This window comes from Rhea americana, unplaced genomic scaffold (genome assembly GCF_003343005.1).
Source record: "Rhea americana isolate MKP2758 unplaced genomic scaffold, rheAme1 scaffold_74, whole genome shotgun sequence".
In the NCBI taxonomy this organism is placed as follows: Eukaryota; Metazoa; Chordata; class Aves; order Rheiformes; family Rheidae; genus Rhea; species Rhea americana.
Genome location: NW_028186912.1, coordinates 1,629,853 through 1,635,852, shown reverse-complemented (window position 1 = coordinate 1,635,852; position 6,000 = coordinate 1,629,853). Strand labels below are relative to the sequence as shown.

The following is a 6,000-nucleotide window of genomic DNA, read 5'->3' as shown; positions in this document are numbered from 1 at the left end:
CCGCTCCGCGGTGGCACCAGCCCAGCCCGAGCCCGCCCCTGCCAACGAGCCGCCGGGCCTCAGGCTCGCCCCTCACTGCAGCACCGCGGCCCCAGCCCGCAGCGAGAGCCACAACATAGAGGCGGCAGCGGGGAGGGGGGAGGAGGGGCGAGCGCGCGCCCGTCTGCCGCTCGCTCCACTCAGCGCGCCGCCGCCGCCGCCATCTTACGCGAGGCGGGTGCGCGGCGCCGCCATCGCCAGCCCCGCCCCCTCCAGGCCCCCCGCGGGCCGCGCGCCGCCTCCTGGGAGCTGTAGTCTTCCCGCGGCTGCCGTTGCATCTTGGGAAAGGTGGTTCGGGGGCCTCGCGGAGCGCCGCGCGCGCGGCMGCCCGCTGCGTCCCGGGCGCGGCCGCCATCTTGGTGCCACCTTCCGCGCAATGCAGAGGGCGTTTTTCCCTTTCGTGGCCTGACGAGGAGGGGAGCTCCGAGTGGGGGCTGCTCGGGCTGACTGTTTGGTTTTTTTCCCTCCCCCTCGAGTGAAGTGAGGCGTCTCGCCGGTCTTACTCGCTCCCTGGTGTGGGCATTGGGCGCGAGGGAGGAACGACGACTCCTTCCCTGCCCCGAAGCGGTGGGAGCCGGGGGGTGAGTCGCCAGCCGTTCCCTCAACAAAAATGGTGGTTGCGGAGGCCGCAGGAAGGGGCGGGAGGCGCCGCCGGCCGCGGTGCGGGGCAGCGCCGGGCGTGTGCCCGTCCCACCGCAGGTGATGCGGCTCCGCCGCCCGCCGGGGCCCGGCTGCGCGGGGCCGCTCTCCGCGGCCCGGGAGGAGAGAGGCTGCTGAGGCCGCCCCCTCGCGCCGTCTTTTTTTTTCTTCTTCTCTCCTTTTTTCTAAACCGCTCGGGGGCTGGGGCGAGGTCCCGCACGCTGCGGTTTGGGCTGCCAGTGGCCTCTGCGCCGCGGCTGTGCTGTTTGCTTTACCGCTTCTCTGTAAGGGTGTGCTGGGAGCAGAGTGGCGGTGGCGGTCAGAAGCCTCGCAAGAGGCAGCGGTGCCCTCCGTTTCTATTTGTGTAATGTCTTAGCAGTTCAGGGAATTAAATGATTTTTTTTTGTTGTTTTTTGGGTTTTTTTTTCCAAAAATGCGTATCAGACGTATATCCTCTCTGATATTTATAAGCAGAGATATATTTGCAAAAAAGCAGCAACAAAAAAGACCCTTTGCATTACAGGGAAGTTGAAAGTTATCATTTTTGCAACTGAGGAACAGATGTAGTTTGTAAAGGACTTAAGATTTGTCCTGGCTCATCACCTTTCTCGTGATTTCTTGAAAAGTTCATGTTAAAAACTAATTTTGAATGTGGAAGCTTCAGTGTTGGGTCATATAGTCCTAGTTATACCTTATGAGCAGTACTGTAAAATTGTATTTTCTCTGGCTTCCTCCCTGTGGCAGATCATTGTGTAGTTTCCCTAGATTATACTGCTTAAACRTTTTCATTAAGGAGTGGTTATGTTTTTGAAAGAAGAACTGTTAACATTATTATTTAGATGCATTTTTCACATAGGTGACTGCTAGAAGTTAGATAATATTAGTATCAGCTCAAAGTCTGCAGTATGAAGATATTTGCAATGAAAATAAATCTACAGCATTGAGAGTGGATGGTAAAGCAACATCATGGTCATAAGCAACGAGAAGTAATGGAGTGTAACAGAAGTTTTAATACTTGTGTAATCACTGGAAGGCACTGAAAAATTTTTAATGCAAGTTGATAGTGGATACTGCTTTTGGTGATTCTGATTTATTAAAAAGTTGAGAAACTGTTGTTTGGTTTACCAGCTGTTTGAACAGAAACAAAGATACTTTTATTGTCTGTTGCAGTGTTTTGTATCTATTAAGTAAGCTGGACAATTGAGTTTTGTGTATATTTTTATATATAAGAAGAATCTGTAGTTCTTTCCAGCTCATTTATGTAGTTAAGTGACTTCACCTTGAAAAGTGGTCGTGTTTCCTGTATCAGACTGAATGAACATCTAATAGCTAATAGGCTCTGAGATACAAGCTATTCCAAAAATTATTCTTTCTGAATTAAAAATTATAACAGGAATTCTTGTAGGAAATTTTGGCTAGAAACTAAGATAAATCTTTTTCAGTTTAGGAGGCCTTGTAAAAGGCTGAATAGTAATTGAGACAGGAAAAGGTACTTGCCAAATTATTTGCCCTTGGAATAAACATTGAAGTTTTAAAGTCATGTAAGTTTTTTAGACAAAGCTACACAGCACTGAAAAAGGGATTTATTACAGAGTTGAAGCACATCTTGCATACAGAAAATTAATCAGGGATGGATAGTCTGGTTATTTTATTTAGCTCTTCATAGATAAGAATAATTCAAATAGTATAATGAAGAGCATAGATTTTTTTTTTAATCTTCATTTTTGTCATTGTTGGAAGCAGTCTTTATCTGTTTACTTTACGGTGTGAATTGTTTATTTTTAAAAGGCTTAAACTGTCTTTATGTTGTTAGACCTGTAAGCTAATGATTTTGGAAGAGATATGGTTCTAGGGGCTTTTTTCTGAAGGCTGACTCTAGATACTTGGATGGAGTCCAAGTTTTTATAAAGTGCTGAGTCAACTGCTATTTGTAAAATAGTTCAATTCAGCTGTGTTAGCTTGGGCACTCAGAATTTTCGCTCCTGTGAATTCTGGCCCAGTTTCCTGTTCAGCAACATTGATGCATCCTGTACCTTTGCTGTTTACAGTTATAAAAATACTTAAATCCTTCTCAGCAGATTCTGTATTCTAAAAATCTAAAATTATGTTACAGAGCCAGAGAGTGAGAAGCAAAACAATAGCAGTTTTTTGAATGTGCCAGTAGGGAACCTAAGTGGTTAACACTATGGATGTTTACATGCTAATTGCACTGTTGGGCAGTTTCTCCTGCCAGCTCTATGCTTATAACTCACTACAGGATTAAAACTGACAGGAGCCCACTTCTCAGGGCTATTCAGGAACCAAGGCTCTAATAAATATCAAACCCCCTGTGACTGAAAAGAATTGAGCAGATAGTTCAGAAGGACAGTTTGATGTGCCTGCTTGCACGTGTCTTTGTTTGTTGGTGGTTTATTCTGCTGAGAAGCAGAGACTTTATAGCAGCTGACACTTAAATCGTTATCAAGGATATGTTTTTACAAGGAAATAAAAGTTAAAGAGTTTGTTAAATTTGATCCTGTCAACCTTAATGATTTTTGCTAGATGAGTACTCAGAAGAGGCAGGTGCACTTGTTAAAGGAAAGTATGTAACATAATGTTACTCTGTTGAAATAAAATACTTGGGCAAATAAGAGATAAATCAAGCATTATGAAATCAAATGTAATACTGTAGTGTAACCTTTTAAATATCAGAGATGTTCAAAATATTTTGATAGGGTTGAATTTTCCTAATTTGCTGAATGAAAACTGATAAGGAATATATGTTTGTTTTTACAGTAGGATAAAGAGGATAAAGCAATGCGTTTGTGGAAGAAAACCCTGGTTCAGATGGCCCAGTTCTATTGATGGATTAATGCTTATACCAAGGTAGGTAGCTGAGATTTATTTCTTTAAAGATGGTGCTGCAAACAGTTACATGCACAGCTCAGATGAAGATTATTCTCTGCAGTGAGTGGAATAAGAGAACTACTTGTGTGGCCACCAGTTGAATCTTAATTAGCAGTGTGATCAAAAACAAAGTGATGTATATTAAAAATGTGCTCTTACTGTGAAGATTTGGTGTAGCCTATTTATTACTTACTGTATTCTTTCAGTAGTACTCAGAGGCCTATTTTGAGATGGCCTGACTGAAATGATTTCTAGTGCAAGGGAGGCATTTGAAGGGCTGGAATTGAGAGTTACCCTTGAAGCAGTCTGCTTGTCCTGTTTGTTCTGCATTTGTTCCTCAATTCTGTATTCTTCAAGTATTCTTCTATATGTAGCAAAAAGTGATGCAGTAGATACAGAACGTACTTCAGACTTGCTTATGGAGGATTTTCTTTGGTACAAGTGATCCTCACTTCCAAGAATATCTGCATTCGCTTGTGCTGGAGTTTAACCGTTTTCCAGACTTCTTTTCAGAACAGCTGTCAAGATTCAAAAAAAAAAAAAAAAGAGAGAGCTCTTACTTGTTTGTCCTTTGAATCAGTATGTGTATGACTTCCTACACAATTTCTTTGGAGTATGTTTTATATTTTACATTTATGTAGACTGAAATTTTGGCAGATGGATGAATACAAGATTTTCTGTCTGCAATCTAGAACAGCGGCTGTTCATGAGTAAGGGTATCTGTATCATTAATGTTTTCTTTATTGGGGAAGCTGCTTACAACAATAAGCTTTAATTTCATCTCAGTGCAAAAGCAAGTAACTGCAAAAGGTGGTTATCAGTGATGTTTTTTGTAACATTCATACTAGAGAGAGGCACTTATCCAACTTACTTTCATTCGTGTTGCTTGTCTTGGCTTATGAGTTTGTCAGTTGACACAAGATGTATTACGGTGAGGTGGGGACCCAGTGAAGTCTTACGACAAATGTATTTCTTGAAGTAACTGAAATAATTTTGAATCTTAAATGGCTGAATTAACTGTCTTACTGGAATGTGTTGTAACTAGATATTTCACTCGTAGTTGACTTCTGAGGCTCTCTGATCTTAGGAGGTACTCAAGAAGTTTGAGTTTCCTCACAACCGTCCTCTATAAAAATGTGATTGTTTTAAATGTACCCAAGATGTCTTTTTAAGTACAACATGGAAGATACTTTTCACTGAGTGCTCTAAATTTTAGTAGTATTTGATAATAGGTCATTTCTGTTTCTTTTTTTTTTCTTTTTTTTTTTTTTTTTTTTTWTTAAAAAGAAAAGTCAGGAGTCTCAGCTGTACTTTCATATCTCAAAGGAAGGTTTTTTTCTTCCCATTGATGTTTTTAGTGTAGTACTAAATTCAGAGGCCCACATAACATAATGATCTGCACAATACTAAGCCTGATTTTTCACAAAAGCTTGAAAGTGATTCTTTATGATCAAAAATGGATAAAGGAAGTCCTTCATCTAATTTAATTGTCTGTTGTGCTTTCAGTGCATTTACATAACTCTTACAAGTAATTTCATTAACAAGGCCAAAATGTCAGTAACATTTCTTTTTTTTTGGTGTGACCGTCTAGTGACTGGATTGCTGAAGTTATCCCTTCACCTGCTTTCAACATTTGTATGTGAGGTAGCTCTGACAATTTTGCTTTGTGCTTATAAAATAGACATTTGGGAAAATAAGGTAAAAAAAATGTTCAAAATGGATTTTATTCTGGAGAAAATTGGAAGTTTATTTCAGGCTTGTACTGTAACAAAATGAGGTGCCAGATTTGAATTAAATTTTATGAGTGTTTTTTATACGTTTTACAGAAATTTAAGGTGCCATTTCATTGTGACCCTTGCTGTAGCTTCCTAAAAATAATTTTTAAAAAAGATGTTTGAAATAATTGTATTGCTATTTCCAGTATCAGTATTTTTTTTTACATACTCTGAAGATTCACTTTGGGCAATCTAGATGTAAAAGATGGTTCCTTACTTGTCTGTAGTATACTGCTTGAATCTTACCGTCTGCTTTCGAGAAGGGGAGATTAGAAGTGGTACATCTTAGTAACTTCTTTGCATCTCACTCTTACTGGCATAAGCATCTGATGGCAAAGATGACAACTTGTTTTCCTTTATGAGGACTAGTACACAATTTATATGCATCAAATCACCATTCAGTATATGAGTAAATGCTCTTCCAAGGTTTTCCATATTGGTGTCATTTTCCAGTCCTTGTATTTCTCTTTAGCAAGCTGTTACACTGTCAATAAAAGGCAAACTGTTAACAAACTTTAAAAATGTTATTACTTTGCTAATAATACTGTGTTCACGAAACTGAATATTCTTAGAAATATTTTGGCCTTTCTTTTTCTCATTTATTATTATTTTTATACAATAGGATGAAATTTTCACACAACACACTGTTTCCAATGCTGGA

At 40.5% G+C, this 6,000-nt stretch overlaps 1 protein-coding gene across 2 annotated transcripts in view; it reads left to right on the top strand.

The window, feature by feature from the left end:
* Positions 1–351: 351 nt before the first annotated feature.
* The window catches only part of POLK (DNA polymerase kappa), a 35,875-nt gene continuing 30,226 nt past the window's right edge, over positions 352–6,000 (top strand). For both annotated transcript variants that reach the window (XM_085321983.1, XM_085321984.1), the window contains exons 1-2: positions 352–620; positions 3,454–3,543. The gene's annotated coding sequence lies outside the window, so the exon portion shown is untranslated. The remainder of the gene's footprint in view (positions 621–3,453; positions 3,544–6,000) is intronic.